Here is a 24,000-nt window from a genome sequence, read left to right as displayed (position 1 = left end):
CGCTCTAGGACACTGGACGCTTTCAATGGTAAACAAAAGAGGCGTGATTCTGTGCAGCGTGCTCCCGGGATTGTCCGTCTCACCAGCCGGCCAATGGGGTTTCCCATTGTGGGCAGCCCCATGCCGTCGGGAAGTTCCTGGGCTGCCGATGCAATGGAAAAACCCGACAGCGGAGAATCCAGCCCCAGGGGTTTACTGATGAAAGACAGTTAGACAACCGGCACAGAACACTATACTCAGGTCTTTACTCTTCAAGTCTCTGGTCCATACTCCCCGGAGTCCTGTTCCCAGGGCCCAGTGCAAACTCCCCTCTGGTCGGGGTTTGTGTGATTGTCCCCTCGCCGGTTACCATATCCGCATTGTTGCTTCACAGCACCAGGGACCTGGTTTTGATTCACGGCTTGCCTGTCTGCGGAGTTTGCAAATTCTCCCCGTGTCAGCGTGGGTTTCCTTCTGGTGCTCCAGTTTCCTCCCATAAGTCCCGAAGGACGTGCTTGTTAGGGGAATCGGGCATTTTGAATTCTTCCTGAGTGTACCCGAACAGGCGCCTCAGTGCGGCGACTAGGGGATTTTCACAGTAACTTCATTGTCATGTTAATGTAAGCCTACTTGTGATACTGACTCTTAATACACTTCTACATAGGGTACGGTAGAGCGGCACAGTAGCACTGTGGTTAGCACATTTGCTTCACAGCTCCAGGATCCCAGGTTCGATTCCTGGCTTGGGTCACTGTCTGCGCGGAGTCTGCACGTTCTCCCCGTGTTTGCGGGGTTTCTTCCGGATGCTCCGGGTTCCTCCCACATTCCAAAGATGTGCAGGTGGATTGGCCAAGCTAAATTGCCCTCAGTGTCCAAAAAGGTCAGGTGTGGTTACTGTCTTAAGGGGATAGGGTGGAGGTGTGAGCTTAAGTCGGGTGCTCTTTCCCAAGGGCCGGTGCAGACTTGATGGGCCAAATGGCCTCTTTCTGCCATGTAAATTCCATGAAGTTCTCTAACAATGTACAAAAGTCAAAAGTTTTTAACAGGAACAAATGAGGAAAGCGAGTCAACCAATAAAGTCAATCAGTCTGGAGCCCTCCGGATCTTCTCAGACCTCAGTAACCCAGCCACTGTGTCAGCACTCCTTTGAACGATAGGGTGGTCCAAAATCAATGCCCCCTCAAGCAGAATCATTTCCACAATGGGTGAACTAACCCCGTGCCCATGACAAACACAGTTGGTTGAACAGAACTGGGAGCCCTTGGCTTCCCTTGGCAGGAACATGTTACAGGGGTATTCATGGAGCTTGTAGAATTCATCAACTCCATGCTGGCCGTCCCCGCCCTTTGACGCCTCAGGTGGTCGATGTGCTTCTTCACAGACTTCACAAACTTCCACCACATGTGACGATTGGAGAATTTTAGCACTATTGGCTGCTAAGTATTGAGACAAGTTAAGAATTAAATCAAAGCCTGGGGGCACAGTGTGTTTGGCTGCAATGGCCATGGCTTTTAAAAGGATTTTGTTTCGCTACTAGGAAACAGCAGGTGATATTGACCAGAGGAATGTGGATTGACTTGGGAGGTCCCTGGGAAATGAATGTGCTTTTGCAGCCTGCAGAGATCATTTGTTTTTCAGCTTGGAGAGATGAGGTCATTGCTGGATGGAGCCCTGGAAAGCAGAGAGGAGTTAAATTCTGATCTGCCTGACCCTGTGTCCACAATTCCAGTAGGATAGGTTTTTAAAAAAGTAATAATACTTTAAAACATAAAAGTCTTGGCTGAAGACAAGGAATAGGCTGAAACAACTTAGTTGAAACAGTTATTTGAAGATATTCAGCCAGAATCTTGCAGTGGTTCTAACCAGGGCCTAAATCTGTTCGACAATCAAGTTTTACTCTATGCCATGCTGATTTTTAAGCTGGATTGAGAGCTGTGTGTTTCATTTTTGGTGTTCAATGGAAAATTATATGGTAGTGTTAAGGGGTAATTGTAAGTTGTTCTTTTGTGGTGTGAAGTTAAAATGTTTTAATATTGCATTCATAATAAAGTTTTGCTTCAGAAATACCAAAGCTCTATTTTTTCATGCAATCACTCTTGGAGGGAATCATTCTTTCTGCACAGTCTTAAAACAGATTAAAATGTTGGGGTTTTGGTCAAGTGTCCTAGCCACTGTTTGGATCTGGCCTGGAATTGTAATTATGTGCATTACATCAAAAGCAGAGCTAAAGAGATTGGAAGAGCTGGGGATAATCAAGCTGGTTCAGTTTTCAGAGTGGGTTGTGCTGATAGTCCCTGTCCTTAAACCTGATTGATAAGAATTTATGGGGACTATAAGATGACCATATACCCGGTTGCCCAGGTTGATCGGTATCCAATTCTCTGAATTGAAGACCTCTACACCAACCTGGCAGGCAGCCTTCCTATTCAAAGTTGGACCTCAGTCACACCTACTATAGCTGGATGAGCTGTCTCAGATGTTTGCTATGAGCATTACCCAAAAAGGTCTCGACCAGCATACCGAACTACTGTTCGGCAACGTTTCAGCCTGCATTATCTTCCACCGCATGATGGAAAATCTCCTGCAGGGGATTCCAAGGTGATCATTTATAGATGAAAGCACACTAAGCGAATTCCAATCACACAAGCTTGTGATTTCAATGCACTTACTTCACTTTGATGTGGTCAATGTTTACAAACATGGGGGTTTCACCTTTTAGGCCACTGAAGCGGGAAGGGATATGAATGGATCAAAGCTGCAGATGGTTTTTAGGAGCTGTCAATCATAAACCACAACAAGAAAGCCATGAATGGATTGCAGATAGTGGGAACCAGCCTTGGCGCACTGGGAGGTCCACCCCATCACGTTCATGATTATAGAGACTGGATAAGTGAACTTCTCCCATGTGATTCTTGGCCTAGGGAACTGGAGAATCACAGGAAGCCGGAGCATAGGCAACATGTCCGCTAAATAGATGCAAATGGGTCATTATACCCCTTTTGCATTTATTTCCATGCCCCCACTGTCATTCGGCGTATAACTCGTTCACGTCACCAGCAAAGGGTTGGAGTGTAGCCTTCGGGTCGGCTGTTGGCGCCGATCCAAATTTAGCCCCAACACCCGATTTTCCGTTCCATCGGAGAATACATTCTGGGTGTCCCGGGGATGGGGAATCCTGCCAATGGGCGGAATTATCCAACCTCCGCGCGAATCATGCCACACCGCCGCGATGACGGGGCGTAGGCCGCTCCAGCGCTGTCCTAACCCCATGTGGGCCGCAGAATGGGGTCCCGGAACGGACGCCGACGCCGGAGTAAAACACTCCCATTTTTACTCCGGCATCGGCACGTAGCCGCTCGATGGGAGAATCCCGCCAAGTGCATCATTGATTTAAATTCACCAGCATCATCACAGAAACATCTAACCTAGCTCAGAGCTCAGTCCAGATGTAAAGTCACACATTTGAAACTGTTTCGCTCTCCACAGAGGTTGCTAGACCTGCCGTTACCAGCATTACCTGCAGATGATTAGACATTGTGCAGTATGGACACACTGACAACAAAATTGAGCTCCATAGTTCTACTTGTGCTGGTGTTACCAAACACAGAAATGCTGCCTGGCTGCTTCTGGCCATTTACAGTGCATCTCACACAATGCACCACTGCAGGGATGTCATTCATATGACACAAGGTCCCAGAGAGGACATGCTATGATGTCAAACAGCCTCTGATATTGATTTGGTGCACAGTGTACCATATTGGATGGCAAAGGCCAGTTAATGGCCTCTGTTAGGCATGTGTTCAGCTACACAAAGTACACTTGCAAGTGAGGTGTTTTGGGCTTACATTTGTGGGTGCACAGCTAGTACAGCTGCCTCACAGCTTGATGTACCGTCAATTACCACGAGACGAGAATGGTGAAACAATTGAGGCTTTATTGCACATGGTGTTGTGCCTCCTGTAGCTGGAACCAGTATGGGAGCAGCGCAGGAGAGAATACACTTTTATATGCCGCCTGCTGGGAGGAGCCAGCAGGCAGGGATTTACCGTGGTACCTGTAATACATGGGCAGTACCGTAATACATGCAATGTGTTACTAGTGGTGTTTACCACACAGCTCCAGGGTCCCGGGTTCAATTCCGGCCTCGGGTGAGTGTGTGGAGTTTGCACGTTCTCCCCGTGTCTGCGTGGGTTTCCTCCGGGTGCTCCGGTTTCCTCCCGCAGTCCAAAGATTTGCAGGTTAGGTAGTTTGGCCATGCTAAAATGCCCCTTAGTGTCCAAAAGGTTTGGTGGGGTTGCTGGGTTACAGGGATTGGGTGGAAGCGTGGACTTAAGTAGGATGCTCTTTCCAAGTGCTCATGCAGACTCGATGGGCCGAATGGCCTCTTTCTGCACTGCAAATTCTATGATTCTGTAATTCTAAGTTAGTGGAAGTGCTCTGTTACTTATCATTGGAAGAGTGCCTCCTCAGCGAGGACCTTTATTGGAGTTGCCTGCATTGCACCAAGTCACTGAACTCTGCCAGTTCCTACAACATAAACCTGCTGTACAGAAGGGTGAGGTTTTACCAGATGCCATTGTCAGAGACAATTGTAAGCACCATGACCCTAAATTTCTAAGCCTGTGCATCCTTCCAGTCTGGAACAGATGGCATTGAACTCCCTGAGTTCACTGTCCATCACTGCACCAGGGAGCCGGCAGGGGCTCAGAGGAGAAGGAGAGGTTTGTTCATCATCTTTACATTGACAAGAGAGAGGCAGGAGGAGTGAGACCATGGGGTTTCCAGTAGTTGCAGGGTACAATTGACTGCATGTACGTGACTCTGTGAGCCATGTGTGATAAGTGACAGGTGGGAGGGGAGTGCCAGAACCACAAGAGCTCTTTGTACATGTTTATATGTGTTTTGAAAGCTTCTGGATGACCCACTCAAAAAGAAAATTGAACTGCCAGGTTCAAACACACGCAGCTTTCAAGGGATTTTCTTCTGCAGCACCTGACCCAAATGTGCGTGGAACCATGAACTTGTCGAGCAATTTTCAAGATCTCATGTCAGCATCTTGATAGTAAATACTCAACACGAAGTTTCCAGTTCTGTACCTGAACTCGAAAGGCAAAAGGCATTGAAAACCTGAAGCAGCACGAGGCAATGACTGAAAGATCATGCCCAAGAAAGTTGGAGCCCTGTGCAGACTTAAATAACTGTCAAGGATTTAAAGATGTGCCACAGACAAAAAAGGCGAGTGGTATGTGGCAGGGAGCAGATGCTTTTCAATCGGTCTCCTGATCCACAAGTAAGCACCAGCGTAGCCCTCTCCGTAAAAGTGGTTTCAAAGTAGAAGCAGCCAATTCTACCAGCTGCAGTGTTTTTATTTAACTTCTGTACACAGGCAGGAATGCAGTGTGGTATTATTCTGACAACCATTGTCATATTTTTTTCCTGTAGCCTTAAGCAGCTGTCATTGGTTAGGTGCATCACTAGCCATACAGCTGCTTCAGAAGCTGCTCAAGGGCACCATAATGAGAAAGAAAATGGTGAATATTGCTGCAAGGCAGTGCAGAGCCAACAACAGGAAGTGACAGCTGCGATGGCAATGGTACAGCTCTCTCTGTCATTTGAGTAAATTTCTAATGATGTCCCAAATATTGTGCTGCAGCATTAAATTGTGCATAACTTGTCAAATGTCACATCCCTTGCTTGCTTCGATGTGTGTTATCCTGGATAAATAAACTGGACAATCAAAACTGATGAAGCAGGTCGCTATTGCATCAAAGGCTTTGACCGGCTGTACTATTCCCCTCATACTGAACACGACCCTACAACACTGTCAGACCTGACATTGCAGCCGCCCTGTCATATATTTGCAATGCCTGGAAGTGTGGTGGAGGCAGATTCAATAGAGACATTCAAGAGGGCATTGGATGATTATATGAATAGAAACAATATGCAATGGTACAGGGAAAAGGCAGGGGAATAGCACTAAGTCATGATGCTCATTTAGAGAGCTAGTGCAGGCATGATGGGCCAAATGGCCTCCTTCTGCACAGGAACAAATGTGTGATTTGCTGGTAGAAGAAAGCAACTGTTGCTGGATCCCAAAGGCAGAGGACCTCCCAGTAACAAGGTTCAGCTGTCTGTCTCTTTTTTTGTCAGAATTTTATTCTGTAATGCAGAATGCGCTATAATTGAGCAGAATACAGAGCAGAATTCTCCGACCCCCCGCCGGGTCAGAGAATCCCTGGAGGCGGCTTGAATCCCACCCCGCCGCTTTGACGCCGGCTGCCGTATTCTCTGGCATCGGTTTTCGGGCGGAGATCACGCCACGCCGGTGGGGGGCCATTGGCAATTCTCCGGGCGCCGATGGGCCGAGCGGCTGTCCGTTTTTGGCCAGTCCCACCGGTGTGGATTGGACATGGTCCCACACAGTGGGGCCTAGCAGGTAGGTTGGCTGGTGCGTTCCTCGGGGTGGTGCGGGCTGATCCGACCCCGGGGGGGGGGGGTGTCCCCAATGGTGGCCTGGCCCGCGATTGGGGCCCACCGATCTGTGGGTGGGCCTGTGTCATGGGGGAACACCTTCCTTCCGCACCAGCCCTGTGGGGCTCCGCCATGGCCGGCGCGGAGAAGACACCCCCCTGCGCATGCACCAGAATACACCAGCCGGTCTGCGCATGCGCTGAACAATGGCGGCGGTTCTGCGCATGCGCTAACTCATGCAGTCCCTTCGGCGCCGACTGGCGCGGCAAGCCCCTCCGGCACCGGCCTAGCCCCCGCAAGTGCCGAGAATTCCGCAACGTCCAGTTGGCCCGACGCCTGAATGGTTTGCGCGTTTTTTATGCCGGTGTCGGGCCAACGCACACATTCGGGAAAATCCCGCCCCTAGAGTTTGATTTTTTATTCCGGTTTAAACGTCAGGAAGAGCTTGGAGCTAGTAGATGCAAACAGGCTACTTCCAGTGACTGAGGAATCCAGAGCTAGGGGTCATAGATGTCAGAATACACCGAGAGATAAAGGGCAGAGAACTGTGGACGGGATTCTCCGACCTGTCACTGGGTCGGAAAATCCCCGGAGGGGGGGCACGAGCACCCCAACACTGGCTTCCTCATTCTCCGGTGCCATTTTTTGGGCGACAGCGGGATTGCCGCCACGCCGGTTGGGGGCCGTTGACAGCGCCCCCCCCCCCCCACCAGCGATTCTCCGGTCCCTGATGGGCCGAGTAGCTGACAAGTTTGGCCGAGTCCCGCCGGCGTGGATTACTCACCTCCCACATGGCAGGACCAGAAAGGTGAGTGTGCGGGAACCGTCCTGGAGGGAGGGGAGGGGGGATCCAACTCCGGGGGGGCCTACCAATTGGGGGGCGGGCTGGTTCCTTGGGGGCCTACTTCACTCCGTGCCAGGCCCCTGTAGGGCTCCGCCATATTGCCCGGGGCCCGGCACGGAGAAGGGAAGCCCCGTGCATGCATGGAAATACGCCGGCCATTCTGCACATGCGCAGGAATGCGCCAGCTGTTCTACACATGCGTGAACTCGCGTGGGCCGTTCCGCGCCGGGGACCACTCCGGCGGCAACCTAGCCCCCTAGAAATGTGAGAATTCCTCACTTTTGGGGGCCGTTGACGACGGAGTCGTTGCCGCTGGTTTTCACACAGGCGTGGGGCCATAGCCCCATTATTGGAGAAACCAGCCCTGTATCTGAGGCTGATGAATTCCCAAAAGTGTTGGAATTAAAGCAGAGAATATGGCATATAGGTTTAAGTCAAGGCAAGGTAGGTGGTTGAAGTACAAGAGGATTAAGAATTATGGAAAAACAATGGACACTTGTTCGGATTAATTTTTATGTGAAGAAGAACCACCAATATGGAGAAGCTAATTTTCCGTGTTGTAATTTCTAAATTAAAAGTTTGTAACTATTCCTGCCAGGATCTCACAGCAGTGAAAGAATTTTGTGAAACTCCTGCCTTAATCTTCTATTAAATACGCTACAGGTTCGCCTTCAAGTGGTAACTTCTCTTTGTTCTGGTTCTCTTCTCTTCGTGGGCAGCACGGTCGGACAAGTGGTTAGCACTGTGGCTTCACAGCGCCAGGGTCCCAGGTTCGATTCCCTGCTGGTTCACTGTCTGTGCAGATTCTGCACGTTCTCCCCGTGTCTGCGTGGGTTTCCTCCGGATGCTCCCGTTTCCTCCCACATTTCAAAGATAAGCAGGTTAGGTGAATTGGCCATGCTAAATTGCCCTTAGTGTCCAAAAGGGGTTATTGGGTTGTGGGGATAGGGTGGAAATGTGGGCGTGGGTGGGGTGCTCTTTCCAAGGGCTGGTGCACTCGATGGGCCGAATGGCCTACTTCGGCACTGTAAATCCTATGTAAATCTATGTATGTTCCACATCCACTTTGATCTCGGCTCCGATGTTTTCAACATTTGCCCCTCGAGCCATTTTCCTTCAGAACTGGAGGAGATCCAGAGTTCGATGTTTCTACAGAAAATGCATGTTTACTGCACAAGGCATTATACTTCAATTATCTTCACTATTGTCACCCTGAAACATGGTGACTTTGCACCTCCTTCTTTCAAATTTCAGCCCTGAATGTTGATCTGAGGAAGGCAGCCTCAACAACTAGAACGTGGTGCTCATCTTCTCTATCTCAAACATCCAATAGCCCCATCTCACAATAGTGGTCTGACAAGACTAATTAATCTCCTTAATTTCTGACCATTAGACACTTCCAATTTTCTTCCTCTAGCTATGATGATCATGCACTCCTAGGCTCTGGAATTCCCTTCTTAATCATATCTGCCACACAACTCTTTTACCGCCTTTATGATATTCCTTAACACATGATTATTCAGCCAGGTCTTTGACCATCTCTCCTCATCTCATAATGTGACTCAACGTCAAATTTTGTATTTGTAAACCGTTTGTGTGGTGTTTTGTGCGTTTGCTATGTTAAAAATGTGATACAAATGCAAGCTGTTGTTGACATTGTTGACAGGCCACGATTTTTTTTTTCAGTCTGCAAAAGCTACTTGAAGAAGTTCCGGACAGGCGCCGGAATGTGGCGACTAGGGGCTTTTCACAGTAACTTCATTTGAAGCCTACTCGTGACAATAAGCGATTTTCATTTCATTTAATTTCATGTGCCATGTGAAATAAAATATGTAATTATTTTCAGGTACTAATCCTTATTGGTGTTTCCAGCCCCTGTTCTGCTATTTCTTGTGCATTATCATTTTTTACATTGAGTTTTACCAAAGCAGTATTCATCACATTCTCCATGCTTGACACATCTCATGAGATTCATCCGAGCCTTACGAGACTTCGCAATCTGGATCTCGCCCTCGTCCAGGTCAGCATTATAAATGAGCAGTACAGCTCATTTAAAAGTGCTTGTGCCATTTTCTACTGGGGCCTGGGAATTAATGGCCTCGCCAGCGAAGCCTGGACCAGGCATCATTTAGTACTGGTGTACACAAACATGGACCAGGAGTAACACACATGGGGGTCTCACAAGCCTTCGGTGGTCAGGGACAGGGCAGGGTGGCACCCTGACTCTCCCTCTGGCACATGGGCACTTGGCACTTTCTCCCAGGTACCTAGGCACTGACACCTGGTACTACCAAGATGCCCAAGTGGTACTGCCAGGTTTCCTGGGTGCACTGCCAGTGTGCACAGGTGCTAGGATAGCACTGCCAAGGGTCTGGGCCTGAGAGGAGGTATGAAGGGTGGTGGGGGTGAGAGGGGGGTGGTGAAGGACGAGTATGAAGGGGCCTAATAAAGGTTGGGGTGGTGAAGGGTGTGGTCCTGAAAAGCAAGGGCCCAAAAGAGGGGGAGGGTTGGGCAGTCCTGAAAAGATAGGGGCCTTCATTGACTCCATAGAGTGGTGTCCTGATTTAGGGGCATGACATTGCCCGTGGGTAGGTGCTATGGGGGGCCCTCAAAGTCTCTGAGAGATTGAGGTACCTTTCAAAATGCTGCCTTATCTCTGAAGAGCCAGTTTCTCCAGTGAGTTCAGAATTTCTAAGTGTGGGCTTGACTGGAGAGAAATTCCCCAAGACCTCTAAAAATCTGGTAAAAGGCATGTGGATCTCACCCAAAAAACCATTAAGAAACATCGAACCAAACTCCCCCAAAATGACAATCAGAATTTTTATGGTTGAATCACGCCCAGGGATTAAAAATTTGAAATATAATTAGTGAATAAAATTTTGTTTTATACTGAGTTCTGGAGTAATCTTTAGGAATCACGTAAAAGTGTATCTGTCCTGGAGAACTGTAGTGGCTTGAGACAATATACTGGAGACTTCCAGTAACCACAAAGGGGGTTTATTAACAGTAGGAAAAGGGACAGAGTACAAGTGGACCTGACTAGGAGTGTGCACCCAGGTTAGTGAAGGAGCCAGCAGGCCTGAAAATGTGCAAAAACAAAACTTCTACCAGCCCAGTGACAATTTTTATGCAGAAGACTGACAATGCATCATTGGACTGCATCACCGTTCACAGCCGAACCTGGAATCCCACATTGGTGTCTGGATCTCAGTCAGGGGCCAATAGCTACACCACTTTCCCCACCGGATCATCACCCCACTATTCCTTACTCCAGTAAGGCTGTGCAAAATGTAGCACCCGAACACCTGCGATTAGCTACTTTGGGACAAGGCCAGGCATCCCCTTAATAGGCACTGATCTGCACATCATCAAGCACAAACGACATTAGTTACCTGTTGAATGATCAAGGGAGCTGTTCTCACATTTTGCGACGGTATAATGAAATTTGTTAAAGGGTCAAACACAGCTCGGATGGTAGTCCCCTCATTGCTGGCTCAGAAGGTCTCAGAGACTTAGAATGATAATAATAATCTTTATTGTCACAAGTAAGCTTACATTAACGCTGCAATGATGCTACTGTGAAGAGCCCCGAGTCTCCATATTACACCGTCTGTTCGGATATACAGAGGAAGAATTCAGAATGTCCAATTCACCTAACACACAGGCGGTCTTTCGGGACTTGTGGGAACCCGGAGGAAACCCACGCAGACACAGGGAGAACGTGCAGACTCCGCACAGACAGTGACTCAAGCCAGGAATCAAACCTGGGATCCTGGCGCTGTGAAGCAATAGTGCTAATCACTGTGCGCCCAGAGAATGTAGGCTGATACTCTGGTGCAGTACTGAAGGAGTGCTGTAGCGTCTGCAGAGACTGTCTTTTTGGATGAGACATTAACCAAGGCACCATCTCTGCTCTTGGCGGGGATGTAAATGATCCCACAACATTATTTAGAAGGTGGCAGGGGAGTTCTCCCCAGTGTCTTGGCCAATATTTATCTCTTAACGAACATCATTAAACTCATTATCTGGTTAACTGATTATCACATTGCTTTTTCATGGAGCTTGCTGTGTGAAAATTGATTGCCATATTTCTTACATTATGGCAGTGACTACACTTATGAAAATATTTAATTTGCTGTAAAGTGCCTTGCAATGTCCCGAGGAGATGAAAAATGCTTTAGAAATGCAAAATCATCCTGCATATCACCAGCGTTTGCAGCTTTTGCAGGCAGCAAGTCATTTAATCCACTAAAACACTGCTAAAACTGACGTTCTAACATTTGGGATGAGCAGGCACCAAATGCAAATTGCTTTCATTTATCCTGGGTTCAGGGTTGGCCTCCTTTCCATTAATCCTTCCGCCCTGAATGAAGACAAAGATGTATTAGGTGTGGTGTGTTTTTGAATGCCTGGTTTGTGGGAGTCTTCAGCTGTGATCCTTCCCCAAACTGGTACGTGGCAGACAACTTAAAACTGCATCATGGAGAGTGATTTCTCATGCATGGGAGGTGACATTACATCTACCAGCTTTCCCATTATTTTGATGAAGTTGACGAGATTGCTGAAATGTTTCCAGTTCACTTGAACCATCCTGAATCACAAGCTGGAGATTTTCATGCTCTCCTAAGTAACATATGTCACATTTCTTTACTGGGGTTTATTTTTAAAGAAATATTTGCTGTGTATGATCTATGCCATTTGGAATATCTCTGTTCCGGTAAACGACATGTGTCCTTGGGTCATTTTCATACTACTAATCGCTCAATGAAGGCACACAAAGCTAAGTAACCACTTATGTGGGAAATTTAATACCACATTAAACTGATTTGTAAGACAATCCTCCACCTTTATGTACATGCAAAGAAAGTAGATTAATATCACAAAGGAGGGAGCCCAGAACCTCCAAATCCTGGGGGCCAGGTCATACCCCAAAGATGGGCTTGGAGAGCCCGCCCCCCCACCACCCACCCATCACACCCCCATGCAAAGACTACACGGGAATCACCCAAGAGTTTTAAACTTCCATTTAGCAATTATCCTGCGCTGGGAGCCAACCGATTTAAATTGGAGACTTCGGAGTGTCCAGACTGTCTTACCAGAATAGCTAACCAGGAAAAGTTAGAAGAATTAAAACCATTTCAACTCCAGGGCAATTATAGTACTGACTCATCTGACCTCCCATTGGTAGCCCTCAACTACACCCTGGACACACTTGATTACATCCCTCAGCACTCCCAGGTCCTGACTAAACCCACCCCCCCCCCCCCCCCCCCCCCCACCAAATCGCTCACTACCCCTGACCAATCCAAACCCCAAATACCCATTCCTGACTACTCCCCCCTCCTTACTACCCTTCCAAACCCCTCCCCCCCAACTACCCTCCTGCCTACCCCCAAACTATTCTCCCAACCCTCTGACTGATCATTCAACCCCTCGACCAATCCGATGTCCCAGCAGTTCTGATCCCCCCCCCTTCCCATCCTACCCATCCTAGCTAAATTAAAGAAAATCACTGCGGATGCTGGAATCTGAAAACAAAGAGAAAATGCTGGAAAATCTTAGCAGGTCTGGCAGCATATGGAGGGAGAGAAAAGAGCCAATGTTTCAAGTCCAGATGACCCTTTGTCTTGGCCATCACTCTGGGTGGCTATGCCCACTCACATCTGTGGTGCTCAAATGTGTCCTGCGAAGAGACAGATGGGGAGAATGTAGGCGGCGATCATGCCAGTTCAGCTAGTTGAGGAGTGGCATGCATGGGACTGGAGTGGGGAATGTGAGGATCAGAGGAGGGACTGGGGGGGCACCATGGATTTTGGCGGTGGCAGACGGCCTCATGACAGGTGAGCAACACGCAAAACGGCTGGGTGAAAAGTCACCTTGGATGGGTGGGTGAGGTGGGTGCAGCGAGAGACTGGAGGTGACAGTCTTATCTTTACCGGGCGAAGAAGGCCATTCTTTTTTTTGGTATTGCTGCCCGTTCTCTTCTGCAACGAGCTGTTATTCACTCAAGCAACCAGGCAGGCGTGGTCACATCCCGCTTCTACTGAACTCCATCTGATAGTCTGATGAGGGCTGCCCCCCCCCCCCCTATTGATTGTTGTTATCAAGTTTCCCCAGGGTGAGCAAATCAGGGTGAGCAAATCAGTGGGAAGCCACCAAAAGAGTGGCGTGATTCACATGAAGAAAAAAACTTTTGCTTGAGGAGGTCAAACTTCAGTGGAAATTCCCGCCGCCAATGCGATGAGATTTGCACCACTTTTCTTGCCATCTTTTGGTCAGATTCCATCCATGGATAGCGCCTATTTTGTCACATGATCTCCTCACAAGACTCAGCCATGTTTTCTGTTTAGTGTTTAATTGTCTCAATTTGGTGCCAATCTGAATGAGAAAGTTTGGCCAACTGGAGTGTTGTGTCCAATTCTGGGCACTACACTTTAGGAAGAATAAGACTTTGAAGAGCTTGAAGGAGGGATTTACTGGAATAATGCCAGGTATGCAGTTATGTGGAGGGACTGACGAAGCTGCTGTAGTTCTCCTTAGAGAAGGGGAGGCACTGGCATAGTGGTATTTGTGATGAATGGTATGAGTAATTGCTGTAGCTGTACCTTGCCTTTAATACATTGGCCCTTTAAGACCGGGCTTGGAACCCTGGGGGACACCGCCTCTGGCTCCGCCCCCAGGAAACGGTATATAAGATGAGGCTCACTCGGCAGCATGTGGTGAGCATACTTCTCGGCAGCTGTTCAGTTCTCTGATGATTAAAGCCTTTAAATTACCGATCTTCTCTCCTGTGTCGTAATTGAGGTTATCTCAATTTAATCATCAGACGCATCAAGATGGACAGCGCTCTAAAGCCAGAGAAACTCAACCTGGACGCTCGGTCGCCGGAAATCCCGGAAATTTTTAAATATTGGCTCCGGTACTTTGAGGCCTATCTGGACTCCTCAGCGTCTTATGTCGACGCCGCTCGCAAGCTGAGATTACTACATGGCCGGGTGGGCCACCGACTCTCCTCCGTGATCGAGAACGCTACGACCTACGAAACTGCGGTCGAGATACTGAAGAAACGCTTCGCAAAGCCGATTAGCGAGGTACACGCCAGACATTTGCTCTCAACCTGCAGCCAGCGCTCCGGGGAAACTATGGACGAATATGTGGAGAGATTCACTGCACTCGCGAGGAACTGCAACCATAAAGCAGTGATGGCAGAAGCCCACATGAACTTGCATATCCGCGATGCCTTTGTGTCCGGTATCAGGTCCTCCTACATCTGGCAGCGGCTCCTAGAAGACGGGGCAAAGGATCTCCAAGGCACGGTAACACTCACCTCTTCTCTAGAAATGGCCCACCGTAACCTCCGTACGTACTCCGCGGACCTTGCAAACTCTCTCGATCCCCTCCAGACTCGGCCATGCTACAAGCCTGTGCCGCGTGGCGACCCTCTCAGTCCGGGGGTTCCCCATGCTATTTCTGTGGGCAAGGCCAGCACCCACATAAACGTTGCCCGGCCCGCTCCGCGATCTGCAATGACTGCGGGAAGAAAGGGTACTTCGCTAAAGTCTGCCTGGCTGGGCCCAAAGGCCACAAACAAAAGCCTCACCAGGCCCAGAAATCAAGCTCCCGGCCTCACAGGCCCCGCAACGCGGCCGCACAGCGGCCGGACACACCCACATCCAACATATCATCGACCTCGTGCAAGTCCTGGGAGCGGCCATCTTGGCGGCAGCCATCTTCAAACCCCGGCACATGTGACCGATGGCGGCGGCCATTTTGTGACTCTGGGCGGCCATTTTGTGAGTCCGACTTAAACGAGGACTCTGACTACCCGCAACTAGGAGCGATTACGCTTGATCATTCGCGGCCAAAGCACCTGCAAAACTCAATGATGCGGGTACAAATCAATGGCCACGACACTCCCTGCCTATTCGACTCCGGGAGCATGGAGAGCTTTATCCATCCAGACACGGTAAGGCGCTACTCTCTGCGCACCAACCCTGCCTCCCAAACTATCGCCCTCGCCTCAGGGTCCCATTCGGTTCAAATCACGGGGCATTGTGTCGCTGACCTCGCAATTCAAGGCGCTGAATACACCCGTTTTAAACTCTGCATCCTTTCTCACCTCTGCGCCCCCCCTGCTGCTCGGTCTGGACTTTCAGTGCAGCCACCGGAGCCTGACACTGAAGTTCGGAGGACCCCTGCCCCCACTCACGGTATGCAGCCTGGCGACACTCAAAGTTGCGCCACCCCCCCTCTTCGCGAACCTCACTCCCGACTGTAAGCCCGTCGCCACCAAGAGTCGCCGGTACAGTACCCAAGACATGACTTTTATCAAGTCAGAGGTTCAGCGGCTACTAAAAGAGGGGGTCATAGAGGCCAGCAACAGCCCTTGGAGGGCTCAAGTATTGGTAGTCCGCTCCGGGGAAAAGCAACGAATGGTAGTGGATTATAGCCAGACCATAAACTGTTTTACACAACTCGATGCTTACCCACTTCCCCGCACAGCTGAAATGGTCACTCACATCGCCCAGTATCGGGTATTCTCCACGGTCGACCTAAAATCGGCCTATCACCAACTCCCTATCCGCTCAGAGGACCGCCCCTACATGGCTTTTGAAGCAGCCGGTCGGCTGTTTCACTTCCTCAGGGTCCCTTTTGGTGTCACAAATGGAGTCTCCGTTTTCCAGAGGGCGATGGATCAAATGGTGGACCAGTACGGCTTATGGGCTACCTTCCCGTACTTGGACAACGTCACCATCTGCGGCCATGACCAGCAGGACCACGACGCAAACCTGAGGAAGTTCCTCCAGACTGCCCGGGCCCTCAACCTCACATATAACAAAGAGAAATGCGTGTTCCACAAAACCCAGCTAGACATCCTCGTCGTGGAAAACGGGGTCCTAGGCCCAGACCCCGACCGCATGCGTCCCCTTAAGGAGCTCCCCCTCCCCCGTAGCCTCAAGGCACTCAAACGGTGCTTGGGGCAATTTTTCCTATTACGCCCAGTGGGTCCCCAGATATGCGGACAAAGCCCGACCACTCATTAAGACCATGGTTTTTCCCCTGACGGCTGAGGCCCAGTCGGCTTTCAGCCGTATCAAGGCCGACATCATCAAGGCCGCCATGCACACGGTGGATGAAGCCATTCCCTTCCAGGTAGAAAGCGACGCATCAGACGCCCTGGCTGCTACCCTCAACCAGGCGGGCAGACCAGTAGCGTTCTTCTCCCGAACCCTCACCGCCTCGGAAATTCGACACTCTGCAGTCGAGAAGGAGGCACAAGCCATTGTGGAGGCCGTGCGACACTGTAGGCACTACCTAGCCGGTAGGAGGTTCACCCTCGTCACCGACCAACAGTCGGTCGCCTTTATGTTCGATAACGTACAACGGGGCAAAATAAAGAATGACAAAATTCTGAGGTGGAGGATAGAGCTCTCCACCTATACGTACAATATTAAATATCGCCCGGGGAAGCTCAACGAGCCCCCGGATGCCCTGTCCCGCGGCACGTGCGCCAACGCGCAAAAAGACTGCCTGAGAGCCATCCACGATGACCTCTGCCACCCGGGGGTCACCTGGCTTGCCCATTTCATCAAGTCCCGCAACCTACCTTACTCCACAGAGGAGGTCAAGGCCATGACTAAGGCATGCCAGATCTGTGCGGAGTGCAAACCGCAATTGAATTGACCAGACAGGGCCCACCTGATAAAGGCCTCTGGGCCCTTTGAGCGACTAAGTGTGGACTTCAAAGGGCCCCTCCCGTCCACCAACCGCAACATCTACTTCCTCACCATTATCGATGAGTCCTCCCGCTTCCCTTTTGCTGTCCCCTGCCCCGATATGACCTCGGCCTCCGTGATCAAGGCACTGCACAGCATCTTCACACTGTCTGGTTTCCCCGCTTATATCCACAGCGACCGGGGTACATCGTTCATGAGCGATGAGCTGCGTCGATATCTGCTCAGCAAGGGCATCGCCTCGAGCAGAACGATGAGCTATAACCCGCGGGGAAACGGGCAAGTGGAGAGGGAGAATGCGACAGTTTGGATGGCTATCCTCCTAGCCCTACGGTCAAGGAGTCTCCCAATCGCCCGCTGGCAGGAGGTCCTACCCGATGCCCTACACTCCATTAGGTCGCTCCTCTGTACAGCCACGAACGAGACCCCTCACAATCGTTTGTTTGTCTTCCCCAGGACGTCTACCTCTGGGGTCTTGCTTCCACGTTGGCTGATGACTCCGGGACCAGTCCTACTCCGGAGACACGTGAGGAGCCATAAAACAGATCCAATAGTCGAGAGGGTCCAACTGCTACACGCAAACCCTGACGGCAGGCAGGACACCATCTCCCTGCGAGACCTGGCACTCGCTGGCTCTCCCACCGACCCCGCCGGCTTCCCCACCAACCCCCCCCCCTCCTACCGACGCTCCCCTCCTCGCACTGACTGCCGACCCCGACAGTGCCCCCCCCATATCGCCCCCTGCACCCCAGCCGGCGCCAGCACCAATCACCCTAGTCATCCCGGATACCCCCCTCCCCCCCTCCAAAGAGGGCAAAGGCTCAGTCAACCGTGCTCCCGGATATACCATCATCGAAACCGACCATATCCACGGCACCACCACCGGAGCGGAGAAGGTCAGCACGGATGGTCAGACCACACAAAAGACTGAACTTATAACTCGACTTCACCCCCGACGGACTATGTGTTTTTTTTAAACAGGGGGTGAATGTGATGAATGGTATTAGTAACTTTTGTAGCTGTACCTTGCCTTTAATACATTGGCCCTTTAAGACCGGGCTTGGAACCCGGGGGGACTCGGCCTCTGGCTCCGCCCCCAGGAAACGGTATATAAGATGAGGCTCACTCGGCAGCATGTGGTGAGCACACTTCTCGGCAGCTGTTCAGTTCTCTGATGATTAAAGCCTTTGAGTTACCGATCTTCTCTCCTGTGTCGTAATTGAGGGTATCTCAGTATTATCGCTGGACGAGTCACCCAGAAACCCAGAGTCATGCTGCGGGGACCTGGGTTCAAATCCTGCCATGGCAGATGGTGAAATTTGAATTCAATAAAAATCTGGAATTAAAAGTCTAAGGATGATCATGAAACCATTGTCAATTGTCATAAAAACCGACCTGTCCGAGAAGCAAATCTGTGGTCCTTACCTGTTCTGGCCTGCATGTCATTCCAGATCCACAGCAATACAGTTGACTCTTTAATGCCCTCAGAGATGTGCAATAAATGCTGGCACAGAAGGTGAAGGCGAGATTTAACAGAGGCTAAAACCATTTTACGCAGAGTTTTTCTAATCTGCATTGCACCGTCTATAAAGACAGTGGAAGCAAATTCAATCGTAACTTCTTTTGAAAGTTATAAAAATGTGCGGGGCTTTGGGGAAAGAGAAGGGGAGTGTAGCTAATTGGTTTCAATGAGTACACAATCTAGACAGAAGTTTCACTGCAGTGCCGGGGGATTGCGACATTGTAAGAGATGCTGGGGTTTAAATTATCCTTGGATGGCAGCAGAACTCGATGACAGCAAATCAACAGCCTGTCTTAGATTATTGCCTGATTTTCTTCAAACAACAGAGATTAAAGAAAGGAAAATGCTGAAAATACCAAGCAAGGTCAGTTCGAACCTCCAAAGGGAAAAGACAGAAAAACATTTCATTAAAAAATGAAAATGCTCGGTGTCTGTAATGAGCAGACATCACTGAAAATACTCAACATACTCCACTCGCAACACCATCCTGACCTGGAACTAGATCGCCCTTCCTTCACTGTTAAAGTGTCAAAATCCTGGAACTCCCTTCTTTCACAGCACTGTGGGTGTAACTACACCCATGGACTATAACAACTCATGAAGGTGGCTCACCATTACCTCATCAAGGGCATTTAGGGATGGGCAATAAAACAGGTTGATGTACCATCAATTGTACGCGAGGCGAGTGATTTACCAAAGTCAGGCTTTAATTGACTAGAACACAGCTCTGCGATCGTCTACAATGGAAAGGGACGACCGTCAGGCGTCTGACCATTTATACCTCGTTAATAGAGGCGTGGTTAACTCAGCATCTCGGCCAATCGGCTGAGAGGCACATGACTGACCAGGGCCAATGGTAAGCCGACGTTCTGGCCCAATGGCAGACAAGTATGCAGATCATATCACCACATTCACCCCTTGCGGAGAAGGAAGGCGGGGGGGGTGTGTGTGAACGAGACCCAGGGTGGGGTGGGGGGGGGGGGGGAAGAACTGGTGATATGAGTAGCCGTCGGGAGAATAAACTTTCTCTCCTTACCCTTATTGAATTTGGGGGCGTCCCACTGGCCCAGACATAACGATATTTACAAAACAAAAAATCCATGGGGCTGTAGAACTCTAGACGGATTCGATCAGTCTTTTGGTGGTCCTTGACCTCCTGGCCGAGCGCCGCAGTGGAGGAGTTGACGTCGGATCGGCCGATGGTCCTGCTGATGTCCTGGAGTCCGGGAGCGATAGACTTCGAGTAGTCTCTGTCACCTGAGCTGGCCGCGGAGACGCCATGGATGAGGGATGGGGAAGCTGAGTGGGGTGCTGGGGTGAAAAAGGGGAGGGGGGGGTCTGTGGTGGGGGGGCCGCACGCCGGCGGGTGCCAGGTCCCGGAGGGAGACCGTGTCCTGCCGACCATCGGGGTACTCCACATACGCGTACTGCGGGTTAGCGTGGAGTAACTGGACATGCTCCACCAATGGGTCGGACTTGTGCACCCGCACATGCTTCTGGAGCAAGATGGGCCCGGGGGTGACCAGCCACGTTGGGAGAGGGGATCCGGAGGATGACTTCCTGGGGAAAACAAGAAGACGTTCATGAGGCGTCTGATTAGTTGCAGTACAGAGCAGTGAGCGGATAGAGTGCAGGGCATCGGGGATCACCTCTTGCCATCGGGAAATAGGGAGATTTCTAGACCGGAGGGCTAGTAGTATGGTCTTCCAGATGGTACCATTCTCCCGCTCGACCTGTCCGTTACCCCGAGGGTTATAGCTGGTCGTCCTGCTAGAGGCGATGCCCCTGTCGAGCAGGAATTGACGCAGCTCGTCGCTCATAAATGAGGACCCTTGATCGCTGTGTATGTACGCGGGGTAGCCGAACAGTGAGAAGATGGAGAGTAGGGCCTTAATGACGGTCGATGTGGTCATGTCGGGACAGGGAATGGCGAAGGGGAAGCGGGAGTGTTCGTCGATAACCGCCAGGAAGTAAATGTTGCGGTTGTTAGAAGGAAGGGGCCCCTTGAAGTCAATGCTAAGACGTTCAAAGGGGCGGGATGCTTTGATCAGGTGTGCGCGCTCGGGGCGGTAGAAGTGCGGTTTGCACTCGGCGCAAATGTGGCAGTCACGGGTTACTGACCTGACTTCCTCGATGGAGTAGGGCAGGTTGCGGGCCTTAATGAAATGGTGTAGGCGGGTCACCCCTGGATGGCAGAGGTCTGCGTGGAGGGAGCGGAGGCGGTCTGTCTGCGCGCTGGCGCAGGTACCGTGGGACAGGGCATCAGGAGGCTCATTGAGCTTCCCAGGACGATACAAGATATCATAGTTGTACGTGGACAACTCGATCCGCCACCGTAAAATCTTGTCATTTTTGATCTTGATATTGTGCATTATCAAACATGAAGGCTACTGACCGTTGGTCTGTGAGGAGGGTAAACCTCCTGCCGGCCAAATAGTGCCTCCAATGTCGCATGGCTTCGACTATGGCCTGGGCTTCCTTTTCCACAGAGAGGTGGCGGAGTTCGGAAGCCTGGAGAGTTCTGGAGAAGAAGGCCACGGGTCTGCCCGCTTGGTTCAGGGTGGCCGCCAGAGCTACTTCTGATGCGTCGCTCTCGACCTGGAAGGGGAGGGCCTCGTCAATGGCGCGCATCGTGGCCTTTGCGATGTCCGCTTTGATGCGGCTAAAGGCCTGGCAGGCCTCCGTCGACGGCGGGAAGGTCGTGGTTTGCATGAGGGGACGGGCCCTGTCAGCGTAATTGGGAACCCATTGGGTGTAGTATGCAAAGAACCCCAGGCAGCGTTTGAGGGATTTGGGGGTATTGGGGAGAGGGAGTTCCATCAGGGGGCGCATGTGTTCGGGGTCGGGGCCTATCACTCCGTTACGCACTACGTAGCCGAGGATGGCTAGGTGGTCGGTGCTAAACATGCATTTATCCTTATTGTACATGAGGTTAAGGAGTTTTGCGGTTTGGAGGAATTTCTGGAGGTTGGCGTCATGGTCCTGTTGGTCGTGGCCGCAGATGGTGACATTATCAAGATACGGGAAGGTGGCCCGTAATCCGTACTTGTCGACCATTCGGTCCATCTCCCGTTGGAAGACCGAGACCCCATTTGTGACACCAAACGGAACCCTAAGGAAGTGGTAGAGGCGCCCATCAGCCTCGAACGCGGTGTACAGTCGGTCACTCGCGCGGATGGGGAGCTGGTGGTAAGCGGATTTAAGGTCCAGCACTTGGGCTCGCCAGGGGCTGTTGCTGGCCTCGATGACCCCTTCCGTCAGCAACCTCTGGACCTCGGACCTGATGAAGGATCGGTCCTGGGCACTGTACCGTCTGCTCCATGTCGCGACGGGTTTGCAATCGGGGGTGAGGTTAGCAAACAGGGGTCCACTTTGAGGGACGCGAGGCTGCAGACAGTGAGGGGGGGTATAGGGCCGCCGAATTGAAAAGTCAAGTTCTGCAGGTTGCACTGGAAGTCCAGTCCTAGGAGTGCCGGTGCGCAAAGGTCAGGGAGGACAAGGAATTTATAATTTTTAAAAACCTTCCCTTGGACCGTGAGGTCCGCGATGCAGCACCCGGTGATGTGGACAGAGTGCGTACCTGAGGCTAAACCGATTTTGCGTGTTACGGGATGGACAGGGAGCGCACAGCATCTTCCCGTGTCAGGGTGAACGAAGCTTTCTGTGCTCCCGGAGTCCAGCAGGCAGTCCGTCTCGTAGCCGTTGAGGTGGATCAGCGTTGTCGTTTTGGCGAGCGTGCGTGGACGAGACTGGTCGAGTTGAACGGCCGCGAGCCGTGGAGAAAATCCGTCGTCGCCGTCCGAGTCGATGCTGGAGGGACCTTGCGTGGCAGACCCGGATGTCGGTGGCCAGGATCCATATGTGAGGTCTGCGTCCCAAGATGGCGGCGCCCAGGAAGCCCTCGTGGCCGCTGGTGGCGGAGCTAGCGTTGCCGGCGCTGCGAGCGGCTGAGGTGAGGCGCGCAGGCCGTGTGCAGGAGGCGAGCCGGGTGCATCAGCTGCGAGGGCGCGCAGGCCGGGTCCAGGAGGTGAGTTAGATGCATCAGCTGCGGGAGGAGGTAAGGCGCGCAGGCCGGGTGCGGGAGGCCGGGGGCGGGGGGAGCAGATTCGTGCGGTGGGCAGGCAGGGACCGGGAGGGCCCGGAGAGGCGAGCCGGTCGGGCGCCGGGGCCCGGGGGCGGGGGGGGAGAAATTGTGCGCGGTGGGCCGGCAGAGACCGGGAGGGGCCGGGGAGGTGCGCTTGTCGGCCGGCGGGGCGCGCGTCGGGAGCAGCTGGGGGGGCCCTGGGGGAGAGAGAGAGGCACACAGGCCGTTCGCAGAGGCCTGGGGGCGGGGAGGGGGGGGGGGTGCTGTGCAGCTTCCAGAAGCGCTGCAGACAGCGTTTTGGCCTGGCAGACCGTGGAGTAGTGGCCCTTCTTCCCGCAGCTCTTACAGAGGGCGGAGCGGGCTGGGCAGCGCAAGCGAGGGTGTTTAGCGTACCCGCAAAAGTAGCAGCGGGGCCCCGCGGATTTATCGGGGCGTCCCGCGGCACAAGCCTGAGGGAGGTCGGGAGCGGCGGGTGGCGGGTGGGAAGCGTGCCAGGAGGCCTGGCCAGGGTCATAGGTGCGAGCGCTTAGATCTGCGACCTCCAGGGAGGCGGAGAGAGTCAGCGTCTCAGTTAAACTGAGTTCGTCTCTTTCCAGCATCCGCTGGCGGATCACGGGAGACAGCATCCCAGCCACGTAAGCGTCTCTGATCAGTAGCTCCATGTGCTCTGTAGCCGACACCGCTACACAGAAGCAACCTCTCCCCAGGGCATAGAGGGCCCGGGCGTATTGGCTTGGAGACTCACTTAGAGACCTGCTTTCTGGTGGCCACCAGATGTCGAGCGAATACCCTGTTGACCGGTTTGATGAATTGTCCTTTTAGCTTTTGTATAGCGTCATCATAATCCGTTTCCTCTTTGATTATTGCGTAAGCGTCGATACCCACGCTGGAGTGGAGGACGTGCAGCTTCTGTGACCCGGAGTGGGGGGTGATTGTAGATGCTAGGAACCCTTCGAGGCAAGTCAGCCAGAGTTGGAAAAGTTCTGCAGAGTTCGGAGTTTGCGGGCTGATGCGGAGGCATTCGGGCTTGATGCGGAACTCCATCTTCAAAGTCGTAGTCAATTAAATTGATGTACCATCAATTGTACGCGAGTCGAGTGATTTACCAAAGTCTGGCTTTAATTGACTAGAACACAGCTCTGCGATCGTCTACAATGGAAAGGGACGATCGTCAGGCGTCTGACCATTTATATCTCGTTAATAGAGGCGTGGTTAACTCAGCCTCTCGTCCAATCGGTCGAGAGGCACATGACCGACCAGGGCCAATGGTAAGCCGACGTTCTGGCCCAATGGCAGACAAGTATGCAGATCATATCACCACACAGGTCGAGCCAGCAACACACATACTGAAAGAATTTTTAAAACA

This window comes from Scyliorhinus canicula, chromosome 6 (assembly GCF_902713615.1).
Source record: "Scyliorhinus canicula chromosome 6, sScyCan1.1, whole genome shotgun sequence".
NCBI lineage: Eukaryota > Metazoa > Chordata > Chondrichthyes > Carcharhiniformes > Scyliorhinidae > Scyliorhinus > Scyliorhinus canicula.
Note: the sequence above shows the minus strand (reverse complement) of the source record.